We start from the raw sequence: 14,720 nt of genomic DNA, 5'->3' as shown, positions 1-14,720 counted from the left end.
TCGTTTCCTACTTTTCCTATCATCGTCCTATCCTTAACAGAATAACACAGATTGGAAGAAGTTAAATAGCAAACATGTATAAAAGTTATAGTTAAAATAATCTCTTCGTTAAAGTAATAAACATATTTGAATTAATGAGTGCAAATATAAGTAAATTTATCAATTAAATTGTAGATTTCATTTCACTCCTTTGTATCCACACAAAATAGTGATAATTCAATAAAAATTATTCAATTTATTCATAAAAGTATGCAATCATTTCATCAATGTTTTGTTATGACGTTGTCACGTTAAACTATCGTCCGTAAAACTACTTTACAGACAACCTTTTTTTTTTTAAGTGAAAACTTCTTTAGCCGCGTTGAGCGATTTTTGGTAGGGGGAAAAACATATGGGTTCGCGTCACCGACATGCTAGTGACGTGTTGCGCCAGACTGGTGAATCACAGCGGCCTGTGTACATGTATACGCATATATACACTAGTACATTGTATATACTCGACTGTATCATGTGCGTGTTGGACACTTTTTTGGATGGGTAAAATCTTGTGAGTTCGCGTCACCGACATGGCTGTAGTAGCAGTAAGTGAAGTTAATTTGACCACGTGAATACATGACCTAGGTCTGACATCACTGGTAAGTCAAAGCTAGGTAATGAATTTTTACGTAATTTTTTACATACCGCTGACATCTGTTGACTAAAAAAATGATGTCAGGATAAATGATATCATGGTGACATCGTACTGATATAACACCAGAATCATTTTCTTGCGTACATTTGACGTAGAAATGATGTCATATTACACATTTAAAAACAAAAGTTTTAAGTTTTCACTTCTGTTGACAGTCCCCATGACTGGGTATCCCCCCCCCCCCTCTTCTAGGCAGGCACTGGTGACATCATGAAACCTATTTTGTTTGGTTCGTCTTTTAGCTTTTTGTCGTGTTTTTGTCTCGTTTCAACTGTTGTAATGAATTTTTTTTGGGTTCAATATGTTTTTGCTGTCATCATTTGTGGGGGTTTATTCGTCCTTTTAGTCCATTTTTCTTTGTTTGTTGACCATATTCCTGTTATGGAATATTATGTGGTGTTTATATCCTGTTGACAACAGCAATTTTTTGCTTAATTTGTGTTCTTGTCTTTTGGGTATTTTTTGTAGTTTTCTTCTACAGACATACATGTGCTTAGCAATGGCGTAGGTACAAAAGCTTACATCAAGTCATCATCTGCCCGTCTACTCGACTTCACATCCAGGGCCTCAACTGGGGGGGGGGGGGGCAAGCGGGGCAATACGCCCCGGGCGCAAAGCTGTGGGGGCGCCGAAATCGCTTGCATTGTAATTCCTACTACAACTGGTAACTGGTAAAACAGTTTTTTTAACTTGCATGCCAGGAATGTCTAATCTGATTTACAATATAACGTCTCAACATATTTAATGAACAAGTCTAGTGATTATACGGGACTACTTTGTGGACATAGTGGGTTCATGCATGGAAGTTACAGTAGCACAGAAACTGTTACATGTAGGTATGGAAAATAGAACCATTTTTTCCGTGGGAGGGCCCCCGGACCCCCCGCTTTATTGGTGCAGGGGCGTAGGAACCAGGGGGGGGGACATGTCCCCCTGAACTTTTTGGGTGGAGGGGACTGTCCCCCCCAACTTTCTAGACAGTGATATTTTTATTTTATAATATTATTCGTCCCAACTTTTTTGTAATTTCTTCACTCATCAAATTTTATCTTAAGGAAACAATAATAATTTTAACATCGATGTATCCAATGGTTAGATACAAAAACTGCTTAAAAAGCGTTATTTCGCACTTTTAAAATCAAAAATTTTCCGGTGGAGGACCCCCGGACCTCTCGTCTTAGTAAGAGGGGAATGGGTTTACATGACATCAAAATCATTATTGTCCCCCCCCCAACATTATGAACACAGCTACGCCAATGGGTATGTGCAAAAAAAGAGAAGGGGGGGGGGGGCGCATGAATCCATTTCATGCCCCGGGTGCCAGAGACTCTAGTTGCGGCCCTGATCACATCTCGCGGCTGTGAGGGCGTAAGTGGTTCAGTGGTGTACTCACGGTGTACTACACGTCTAGGGGGCTGACTTCTACGTGGTTTTTCAGACCCCCGAGATCCTGACGCTGATGGATCAGGAGGCTCGGACAGGACTGAAACACTCCCACCGCGTCTGAGACCACCCATTTGCCGTCTCCTCTTCAATCCCGCCGAGTTCCAGAGGGAAGAAGCAGGAGCAAGAGAGAGAAATAAATAAATAAATAAAGACGCGGGAAGGAACCAGGGAGAAAATGCGATCTCACCGGGCTTTCGGCGGGGGACAAGATTGATGTTTGTTCCGTCGACGACATATCTCTCTTTCTCTCTCTCTCTCCTTCTTCCCCTGTGACTTCGGTGTCGGGCTCTTATGGTCGCCACCTCTTTAACTTCGTCGTCAAGACGGCCCTTAAGAGAGTTCTCGACGCTAAAAGGCTGAGACGTGCACCTTTGAATATATATACTGTATAGAAGTCGCGAGTGGATAGGATTTACTCTACGTTTTTCAGAAGCGTATGATGAGCAGCTTGGGAACTTCACCGCTGCAGTGCGCTGCCCCGTAACGCCCTGTATCGTCTTAGTTGTTATTTACACGTTAGAGCGCAGCACTGTCACCCGCTGTCATTCCCCCGCACCCCCATCCATCATTCACTGCAGCTCAAGGTCGTTCAACGGGAGGGGGAAGGGGTGTTTGAAGAGTTCGACACTTGTCCGCTAGGGACCACCACAAGTCGATGCCCTAGAGATGGTGGCGATTGCGGCGGTGAATTAACCAACTACCTCAAAACCGTATTAGAAATTTTAACCTGGGCTGGCGACTTCTATACAGAATATATATATATATATATATATTTATATATATATATATATATATATATATATATATATATATATATTCAAAGCGTGCACTGAAGGGGGAAAAAAAGGGTCTTAAATCGGGAACACACCGTGCTGGATTACCCACACAGAAAAAAACAAACAAACATATGTTATGTACTTCTGCAAAAAGGGGGACCCTCTGGTAACCAGTTCCACAGAAATAGTTTGGTTGTAATCGTGCAAGAAAGCTATTGTAACTTTGTACAACACAGAGCTATGGTTAAAATTTGCATGTACGAGATACTATTTTGTTTTCCCCCTCGATATGATACAGAGTATTTCTTAAGAAAATTGATCTTTCCGAGGTTCTCGCCTGAGAGTATGACAGTGGCCGGAAGAAAAAAAAAGGGGGGGGGGGGGTTATCTGTAAAGTCGGTTTACGGCCGATAATTTTACGTGATAACGTCATGAGAAAACATTGATGAAAAATTTGCATACTTTTTTAATTTTCAAATGTTATTTACAGTTTTTGCAAAATTTAATTTAAGTCATTTGTTTGAGTATAATCACGAACAATTAGTTATAGAAATAAACTGAAATCAAATCATATGTCAATAAATTGTTAATTTGAAATGACGAAAATTGGAAAAATAAGTAAAAAAAATAAATTAATAGCTGCTTTTAAAAAAGCCCGCCTTAACCTGTATTGATATTATAGAAGATTTTCTCGCACGGTGGTTGAACCGGTTCCTTGCACGCTCGGGCTCAGGCGGAACGTGACAATGAGTCATGCTTTTTTCGTGCGTGCAGCCGGAGTTCATCGATTTATAAGACGTTATCACGTCAAAAAAAAAAAGTCCGGCGATCCCGATCGAACTACAAATTTCTGCGATGGTCTCACAAGACTCGTCTAGGCCCCGTGTGAAATATTCGCCTGCGATGTGCGGTTTTTCACCCCGTGAGAAAGCGTGGAAGTAAAAAAGATGCGTTACGCGCAGGATGGTGATGATAAAGAAGGACTGGGAAGGGAAGAGGGAAGTGAAAAGAGGGGGGGGGGGGCAGAGAAGTCGGTGGAAAGCAAACATCCTCTGTGGGACGAAGGGAAAACCACATCCGGTGCTACAGTGCCGGGAAAAGTCTATGGAGTCGCGTGCGAGCACGAAGTACAATGAGGAGACCCAAAAGTTTTCTCTTCCATGTTGTCTGGGTCGTTACCACAACGCCGAACGTACAATAAACGCCGAATGCCAAATTGACCGCAACGCCGACAGCTAGAAAACTTCTGTGTACCACAACGCCGAAATACAGTAACGCCGAAAAATGTTGCTGCTGGTAAGGGTGGGGAAATCAAAAACAATCGAATGAATTTGTGTGCTAACCTTACCTAACCTAACCTTTGTGGCAGTCCTGCAATGACATTTTTCGGGGTTAATGTATTTCGGCGTTGTGGTACACAGCAGTTTTATAGCTGTCGGCGTTGTGGTCGATTTGGCATTTCGGCGTTATGGTTTTCGGCGTTATTGTACGTTCGGCGTTGTGGTATTTCGGCGTTGTGGTGCGTCCCGTATCGTCTCCTTCAGTGGGGCCAGCTGCATTGGTACCAACCTTAAGTCAGAAATGAAGATAAATGTGTAATTCAAGTCCCTTAAGTGCTTTCAAGAATCTGTACTTGTTGCTTACGCCTAAAAATTACTCTGAAAACATACGTTTTAGCCATTTTAACTCTTCTGAAAATACCGTTTAAAAACATAATCCGAAATGAAAAGTACTTTTCAGGCAAAGCGAACTCTTAAATGCTTTTCGTAAGCAGACCCCCACTCGGATGTCTCGAGTAGTTTTGAAATCACGTTTGTTTTTCCTGGAGCTCTGCGCACCGTGTGTGTGCCCGGGTGGGCAGGGGGCCTTAAAATGCTTCAACGTGGCTCTACAGGTGGCTGCAGAATGCTACACGTGCGCTTCAGATCGACTAACTCTTTTTTTTCTTTTTCCTGCGAAGCACGCCGAAGGTAAACAATGGTACGTCTGTGCGTCTCCCCTTCCCCCCACCCCCCACCGCCCCACCAAAAAAAAAAACTTCAAACCGTAGGCTAAACATGACGTCACACACACGTGGTCGCAACCTGTGCAACGTCGGCGAGAGAAGAGTCTGCTCTGCAGAACACACTGGAAAAAAAATAATTGGTTGTCTGTAAAGTCGGTTTACGGACGATAGTTTAACGTGACTAACAAAATATCGATGAAATTGTTTCATACTTTTTATGAATAAAACTGAATCATTTTTTTATTGAATTATCACTATTTTGTACGGATACAAAGAAGGAGTGAAATGAAATCTACAATTTAATTGATAATTTTTACTTTTTATTTGCACTCATTAATTCAAATATGTTTATTACTTTAACGAACAGATTATTTTAACTATAACTTTTTTATACATGTTTGCTATTTAACTTCTTCCAATCTGTGTTATTCTGTTAAGGATAGGCCGATGATAGGAAAAAGTAGGAAAACTAATGGGAGAGTTTAAAGTTTAATGTGCCTCGAAAAAGTCAAATCGATGGTTGTTCCAATCGAGTGGAAGAGAGATAGATGCGGCGCAAGCGTACAATGAGCGTAACGGGGCAATGTGCGTAACGGGACAATGTGCGTAACGGGACAATGAGTTATCCATTTTCATGCGTGCAGCCGGCGTTTATCGATTTATTAGACATTGTCGCGTCAAAAAAACAATTCTGTACTTTAACAAAAGATTCCTTTGGAAACTACTCGCTAAAGAAACAGTTTGTAATACTACAAGAAAGATATTGTAAAATTTTTACGCATGGTCCCCACATTCGATTACGGGCTCTGGACCCCAGGATCGGAGACGGGGTATCACCCCCCCTCCCCCCCCCCCCCCCACCCCGGTGATACATTATAATTGCATGGTTATTTCTCACCTGCACTCTTTTTACAATGTTATTTAACCCGAAAAATAGCAGGGGTATAATAATGGTTTCTAATTTATAAGTCCAAACTAAGCTTTGTTTATAAAATTATTTTACTTTAAAACAACCACACTGAGTATCTATATTTATTTCACACACTAAGGTAAAAATGAAAATAGTTACAGAAAAATAATATTAGTTGCAGGTGTCTTCTAAATTTTAATTTGATAAAAAAATATTCAAATTTTTGTTTTCAGTTTGTAAAAAATTATATTAGTTAAACATTTAAAAATAAATGCTTTGTAAACGCCTATATGAAATTCGTTTTTCGAAGTAATACAAGTATTTCTCACGAAAATTGACGCATATTTTTATATACTAATTGATGTTTAATTCAAGCATAATATATTTTTAAACAACGGAAATGATAAGATAATAATTTGACTTTATTTTGTAATTATTATGTTTCTCGTGTGCGTAATTAATAATGGAAAGCTATTCAGGGAACGGTTTACTGATAACTTTAAAATATTACAAGTACCAATACAACACACAGAATAATTTCCCAGGTAAGAATCCGAACCTTGTATTACTACGGACTCTATTATGTAGTGATATAATTGTTTTATGTACAAATTTACAAATATATGTAACTAACTAATGGCCAGCATGTGTTGCAATGCCTCTTTAATTATTTTTGTATTTTTTTTTTAAATTTTTACACACATACAAAACATCTCTCTCTATCTATATCTTTCTTTATCTCTCTGTAACTCTATATCTCAATATAATTCTTAACATCTCTATAAATCTCCCTATTCATCACTCCATATCACTCCATCTCTCTCAATCTCTCTCTACATCTCAATATATATCCATGACTTTGTATCTCTATATATATCGGTATATGTCTATATAAATATAGCTGTATTTTTGTACAACACAAGGCTATGGTTATATTTGCGTACATGAAATACGTTTTTCGAGATAATACTGAGCATTTCTAAAAAAAAAAAAAGTTAGAGAATAATTTTATATTTTAACTGATTTTTTCGTAAAGCATAATTTTTTTTTGGAAACCATGGAAAAGATAATCGAATATCCAATATGTGGAATTTATTTTGTTGTGTAATGAATGCTCTTATTGTGTGCACAGTTAATATGCTGGAAAGCTATTCAGGGAAAAGGTTTACGTATTTAACTTCAACGAATGAAGGCACTGGGACAACACAAAACACGAATGCCCGGGTGAGGAAACGAACCCAGTATTACTGCGAACACTATTTTGTAGCGATGCAGTTGTTTTCATGTACATGTACATATTTACAAATATCTGTAATTTTACGTTCTTTAAATGATTCCTGCAATGGGTAATTTTTATTTAATGCAGTTTTTTTTTTTGGACATAAGCCATTGCAGTTTTGCACTGTTTGTCATGGAAAACTCCGAACATAAAAATATGAAGATAAAAATATGAAGATAAAAAAAATTCACTGAAAACAAGACTGAATCAGCTGATGCCGGACAAACAAGCGGAACCAACGATGAAACCAGACAAGTATTACGGACAAAACAACGAAGACAGCAAGGACGAAAAACAAAAAAGTTCAACATATAAATATCATACAGCACAATAATTCCGTTCGTTCGACATCGCTGATGCAGTCTTGTTTTCTGTGAATTTTTTTATATATATTTTTGATTTTCGGAATTTTTCTATGACAAACAGTCAATGGCGGCTTCAGGATGACTTTTCGGGAGGGGCTATCGCAAAAAAGAGAGGTCGTAGTTCCAAAAAAAAAAAAAATTAAAGTGGTCAGATATTGGCCTTGGAATACTATTTACAAATTACAGGTTTTCAAATACAAGAACCTTAGTAGCTCCGTGCAACTTCTGATGAGATAAAAGTTTAACATATGAAATTTAAATATTTAAGTAAACATAAATACACACTAATCAATAAAATTGGTCTCGGGAGGGGCTATCGCCCCCAAACCGCCCCCCCCCCCCCCCCCTTTTCAGGAGCTGCGCTTGCAAACAGTGCAAAACTGCAATGGCGTATGTAAAAAAAAAACTGCATTAAATCGTCTGTAATTTTATATGAATATTTGTTCCATTTACACACATATATATATATACACACACACACAGTGTGTGAGGGTCTCATGTCCCCGACACACTCCACGGGCTCTTTAGCGCTTGAAAGGCGCTTGAAAGGAGCTTGAAAGGCGCGTTAACGGCTTCATTATCGGCACAACGCGCGCACGTGCTAAAGAACGGCGATAAACACTCTCTCCTCGCACAGCCACGCCAAGTACGTCTTTGCAGACGTGCGATCTACGGCCCTGCAGTGTGCGTAAAAAACCCCACGCCTACCCGGGCACACACACGGTGCGCAGAGCTTCAGGAAAAACAAACGCGATTTTCAAAACTACTCGAGACATCCGAGTGGGGGTCTGCTTACGAAAAGGATTTAAAGAGTTCGCCGAGGGCCGAAAAGTACTTTTGATTTCGGAATAAATTTTTAAACAGTATTTTTATAAGAGTTAAAATGGCTAAAATACATGTTTTCAGAGTAATTTTTAGGCGTAAAACAACCGGTACAGATTCTTGAAAGCACTTGAAGGGACTTGCATTACACCTTCATCTTCATTTCTCCGCCATATATAATGCTACGGTCACCGCTCATACGCACGACGAGAAGACTGCGCGCCAGTCCAGAGGAGACACCGCGCTAGAAGCACCAGCGAGCGTCGCGCTTATCATCCCGCCTCACTAACACACATACACTCCTGACGAGGCGGGGGGCCTTAATGCGTCACTTTAAAATAAGTACGTAACAGCAGCCCGTCACTGAAACAAACCGGGTTTCCCGTGTCTTGGTGACATATTATTTTTGACGTGACAATGTCTAATAAATCGATGAACGCCGGCTGCACGCACGATAAAGGATGACTCATTGTCCCGTTACGCACATTGTTCCGTTACGCTGTGTCCCGTTACGCTCATTGTACGCTTACGCCGCATATATCTCTCTTCCACTCGATTGGAACAACCATCGATTTGACTTTTTCGAGGCACAACTTGAAACACTCCCATTCGTTTCCTACTTTTCCTATCATCGTCCTATCATTAACAGAAATGCCGCTATTTCTGTAAATGTATCACTAAGATTCTCTTGCATTTATTTGTTGTTCTTTCACAAATATTTCCAACAGATATTTACTAATCATGGTTGCGAAGGTCGCGCACAGTGATGACAATTACAAACACTACAGCGACATTTTACTCACACTATATTAAACTTAGTATACGAACATTTTTTTTTGCTTAATTACCTGACAAAGTTGAACTTCAAACTTTTTTTTTTGTTGTACCGATGATGAGAATGAAATGGAATATAGAACTGAACGCTACTGGTTATTTTATTACGTAGTTTTAATTTATGAATTTGTGTGTGTTTCTTAAATGTACCTTAACGCCGAAATACCACAATCGAACCTAACCTTACCTAACCTAACCTAACCTAGCGTAATATAACCTAACCTAACTTAACCTAGCCTATCCTAGCCTAATCTAACTTAGTCTAACCTAACCTACTCTAACCTAACCTAACCTTTGTGGCAGTCCTGCAATGACATTTTTCGGGGTTAGTGTATTTCGGCGTTGTGGTACACAGCAGTCTTCTAGCTGTCGGCGTTGTGGTCAATTTGGCATTTCGGCGTTGTGGTATTTCGGCGTTGTGGTATTTCGGCGTTGTTGTGCGTCCCCATATCTTACGCCTCCGAAGAGTGTGTGTATACACATATACATACATACACATAAGAATAATTTTGTGAAAATCCAGCCACTCAAAAATTCAAGTTTAACCATGTCCAAGTTTGACCATTTATCGGTATAAAATAATGACCAATGAGTGCTTCACCGTCCATAACTCAACAAAAGAGTAAGACGACGCTATAGTGTTTTGAAGACTATTTAGGTACAATTTTTTTTACCCCGCTATAGGTCATATTTTTCATAGTCCTTCAGGTTCAGGGCTTGTAAAATAACAGCGATCCAACGAAAAGCTACATTCAAGCGTAAAAAAAAAAAAAAACTAATAATCCAGATTGTCGCGAAATTTAAATTTTTTTTTGCGTATTTCGCTAGTCCCGAGGGTCAATACGACGACCAAATTTTCAGGTGGATCCATCGGTTTCTAAAGCTCTTCCCACAACGCCGAAAAAACGTAAAAACGGAAACGGATCACGGACCCGTAAGACATTTAGCTACGTTTCGCTACCACAATGCATGGAAGTGTAACAAATGGCAATTAATTAGATTTAATTTCCGGGTAACGAAAAATTAAATAATTTGAAAAAAATTGAGACGCGAAAACATAAGACGTTTAGGATTTACATATATAATAAATATAAACCAAAAAGTAATAATAAAACACTAGAAATACTTTCACGTATTTAAAATGTAAACAAACATGGCCACCACTGCGGCAAAATACACAGCTAGTAGTAGGCTACATACATATTGGTAAGTCATAAAACTGGCTTCTGGCTGTGGAGAGTGGGCCTACCGCCATCTTGGATGACATGCCGTAACACTTTTCGTTACGGTCGCCATCTTGGATTGTAAAATCACGGCGGCCATCTTAGATTATCTTGATCCCTGATTTTGACGGTCATCGTGGATTCGTCATTTGGATTTTAGAATAGTCAGCCTTTTGAATTCCAGAACTTTCCACCATCTAACACCCCACTCCTTAGTGTTGCGTTTTTCTGTACGGCCGCCATCTTGGAAACCCATAATTTTTATGCTAGGAATTTAGAAAAAATTTCGAAAATTTAAAAAAAATGAATTAATAAAATTAAATATAAAAAGGCTTCACCATCTTTAAATTGTTCGCCATCTCAAAATCCCGTAATTTGTAACTTAGAAATTCAGAAAAAATAAATAAAATTCATAAAAAAATTATATAAATTGCAATAATAAAACGTATATAAAAAAAGGTACTGGGTTCAAACATGGCGAGGTCGTTCGATTAAAAATGGCGACAGATACATATATCCTATAGTTCATCGAAACGGTAAATTTTTTTTTCCCCAGTCCCTACTTCAGACCATCAGGTCGTAATAGATGTTTCCAACTTAATTTTTAACGATATGGGCCTGCGGTCGTAGTTTGTCTCGATATAATTCAGACTCACCAAGTATATGCAGCTATCCAACCAAGCTGGGCATGCTCTTGGACTAGAGTGAGGTTCCTACAAGTCGCGACGTGTCGCTTCGACGACGATTTCGAACTCACCCGTGAGCGGAACAGTTCGCTGTGTGTACTCACCTGGCGACTACGACATCATGGTTGCTTGGTTGGGGGGGTGGTGGGGGGGGGGGGGGGGGGGGAGGACAGACCCTCTAGGCTCCACGTCCCACGTTTTCGCGCCGACCTTGAAACAGCAGTACTCGATAGGAAGAAGTAAAGGGGGAAGGGGAAAGCCCCAAGTATCAGTCAACTGTCACTCTAGTTTCGAAAGGCGAAGCCTTCTTTTCACAGACGAGATAGCCAAACGTTCGATCGTGCATCTTCGGTTTTTTTTTTGTTCATTCTAAATAAATATGGCGGTGTTGATAAAAGGATACTAATGGTCAATTAGGTTAGGTTAGCTACATTATAAATACTTTAAAACATTGTGGACGGTTGATTTGGTTAGGATAGCTACATTAAAGATACGGGAAAAAAAACATGAACTTCGGGGAACTTCGGGTTTTGGCTCTCTCGTCTGTGAAAAGATGGCTTCCCTTTGGAAAAGTGGCTTAACTCTTGTTACTCCCTCATTATTAGAGGTGTAAAAGTAACGGGAAAAAAAGCGTAGCCGTATGTATTCGTTACTAAAACAATTAGTACTTGTTACTATCGTATCGTTACGTTACTCGTTACTTCTGATACATCATACAAAACATGCTACGTCATGTTAGAGCAACGAATCGAGTCGTATTGCGTACGCGTACAGTATGACGTCGTGGCGTCGCAACATTCGTAATTTGTAGAAAACATACTCATACGTTACATACCAAAACTGCGTAAGGAGGAATTTATTTTCCTTGACTTTTCCGTATTTTGAACCAGACTTGTGTTTAAGTCATTCTGAATTTAATTCGATTTAATAGGGAAATGTAGTTTAGAACTACAAGTGAACTGTTTCATACAACAACAAAAAATTTGTTGTCTGTAAAGTCGGTTTACGGACGATAGTTTAACGTGTCAACGTCATAACAAAACATTGATGAAATGATTGCATACTTTTATGAATAAAATTGAATCATTTTTTATTGAATTATCACTATTTTGTATCGATACAAAGAAGGAGTGAAATTAAATCTACAATTTAATTGATAAATTTATTTTATTTGCACTCATTAATTCAAATATGTTTATTACTTTAACGAAGAGATTATTTTAACTATAACGTTTATACATGTTTGCTATTTTTAACATCTTACAGTCTGTGTTATTCTGTTAAGGATAGGACGATGATTGGAAAAGTAGGAAACGAATGGGAGTGTTTCAAGTTTAATGTGCCTCGAAAAAGTCTAATCGATGGTTGTTCCAATCGAGTGGAAGAGAGATAGATGCGGCGCAAGCGTACGATGAGCGTAACGGGACACAGCGTAATGGGACAATGTGCGTTACGGGACACTTTTTCGTGCGTGCAGCCGGCGTTCATCGATTTATTAGACGTCACGTCAAAAAAAATTGCAAGATCTCAAATTTCTGTGATAGCAGTAGGTTATTTTGGGTGATGGAAAGTGAGCTGTTCTACCACCTGGAATACAAAAATTCTATTTGTTTTTTCAATTCACTTTCTGCATCCGTACTGCAAGGTGAAGAGAACTGTTTCTGTATTCATATGAAGTCTGAAAGTGGAAAGTTTAAGACAGTTAAATAGTTTTTTTGGCAAGTAATATTTTCTTTGTGTTGATAGAAACCTCTTTCTATAAGTAATCTTTTTTTCCCGTAACCCAGCCATTTTTTTTAATAATTTACACCATACAATGAAATTGCTCGGCAATTATTTATTTCCCAAAATTTTCCACATAAAAAATTTCGTATCCCACTGCAACATATAACCGTGCATCATGTATACTTGACTGCAGTATCTGAATGTGTAATATTCCATTCATTAGTAACTTGGAAATTAAAACCGAAGAATGATAAAAATATTATTTGGAGATGCCGGGGATCGAACCCGGGGCCTTTCACATGCAAAGCGAACGCTCTACCACTGAGCTACATCCCCATGTCATACAAGCACAATCAAACTTAAGTACCCTGCCTCACCCCTTAGCAGTGGCGTAGCCAGGGGGGGGTTTTAGAGGTTCGAACCCCCCCCTTAGCACCAAATCTTTAATTAATTTCTTATTCATCACTCAAACAAATTTCATATTAAAATTAATAAATTACAATACTTACAATATTTAAATTTAAGTACCGAAAACTGCTATAATAGCACTATTTTACACCTTAAAATCCAAATTTTCCCGGGGGAGGACCCCCGGACCCCCCGCTTTAATACGGGGGGGGGGGGGGGGGGGCGCATGCTTCTTAACACCCCCCATACACAAATCCTGGCTACGCCACTGCCCCTTAGGGCCGGAATATCGCTGTGTTTAAACACCAATGTACGGATTATTATTTTTATTATCCTTTTCGAATAATTTACGTCTAATTTACATCGTTTTGGAAATGTTTTTTTTTTACCCCCCTTTAAATACGAATTTCGATATATTAAAAAAAAAAGATGTCTGTAAAGTCAGTTTACGGACGATAATTTAACGCGATAACGTCATAAAACATTGATGAAAAATTGCATACTTTTAAATTTTCAAATATTATTTACATTTTTTGCAAATTTAATTTAAATAATTTGTTTAAATATAATCACGAACAATAAGTTAAAAAAAACCTCCTTAACCTGTTTGATAGGCTATTATAGAAGATTTTCTCGCACGGTGGTTGGCCGGTTCTTGCACGCTCGACTCAGGCGGAACGTGACAATTTTTCGTGCGTGCAGCCGGCGTTCATCGATTTATAAGACGTTATCACTTAAAAAAAAAAAAAATACAAAACGTATCTCTGCATGCAAGTTGTTCTTTCTCAGTTTCTAACTTCTAGTTCTAATAAAATTGAAACCGTTAATTTTTCGTTTTAAAACTAAACTTACACTTTTCACTCCCTTGGGGGTGGTACAATCGTGGCTGTTAGTATTCGCATGTTTATTATTGGCAAACAATACATTTTATTATGTTTAATTCGATCCAGAGATAGAATAAATTATCCTAAACCCATATTTACTCCTTTTTCACCCATTTAGGGGTGGAAATTCTGTAATTATAAAGACCCTAGTTTTTAAGTTAGCCAAAAGTCTTACTAATGAAAACGTTTCATAAAAACTCGTCCAATAGTTTTCAATTGATGCTGGAACAAACAAACAGATAACATTTTTAAAAACCATATTATGAGGTCTAAATAAAGTAAAAAGCCATTAAAACGGAACAGAACCACTGATGTAAAATTTACAGGTATTTTTAAATTTGTACATTTACACGAAAACAACTGTATAACTACAAAATAGTGTTCGCAGTAATACTGGGTTCGAATTCTTATCCGGAAATTTATGTTTTGTGTTTTTCCAGTACCTCCAACAGATAAAAAGTTCCCTGAATAGCTTTCAGTATCAACTGCGCATATTAATACGTACATATAATAACAGAAAAAAGGTTTTTAAAAATTATGCTTAGATGAAATACATAAAATATATAAAATTATGGGCCAATTTTCGAAAGAAAAACTCTCTATCTCGAAAAACGTATTCGATACATGTAAAATAAATAAGAGTTTTAAAAAACTAAATAACACGCT

At 38.4% G+C, this 14,720-nt stretch overlaps 1 protein-coding gene and 1 non-coding gene across 2 annotated transcripts in view; both read right to left on the bottom strand.

Moving 5' to 3' along the window:
• LOC134541339 (ankyrin repeat and fibronectin type-III domain-containing protein 1) overlaps positions 1–14,720 on the bottom strand; it is a 121,904-nt gene that overhangs the window by 86,214 nt on the left and 20,970 nt on the right. The window lies entirely within an intron of this gene.
• On the bottom strand, positions 13,027–13,098 carry Trnaa-ugc (transfer RNA alanine (anticodon UGC)). Its single transcript has one exon. It is a non-coding gene; the product is annotated as a tRNA-Ala (tRNA).

Source organism: Bacillus rossius, chromosome 18 (genome assembly GCF_032445375.1).
Source record: "Bacillus rossius redtenbacheri isolate Brsri chromosome 18, Brsri_v3, whole genome shotgun sequence".
In the NCBI taxonomy this organism is placed as follows: domain Eukaryota; kingdom Metazoa; phylum Arthropoda; class Insecta; order Phasmatodea; family Bacillidae; genus Bacillus; species Bacillus rossius.
This window is presented reverse-complemented; position numbering and strand designations above follow the sequence as displayed.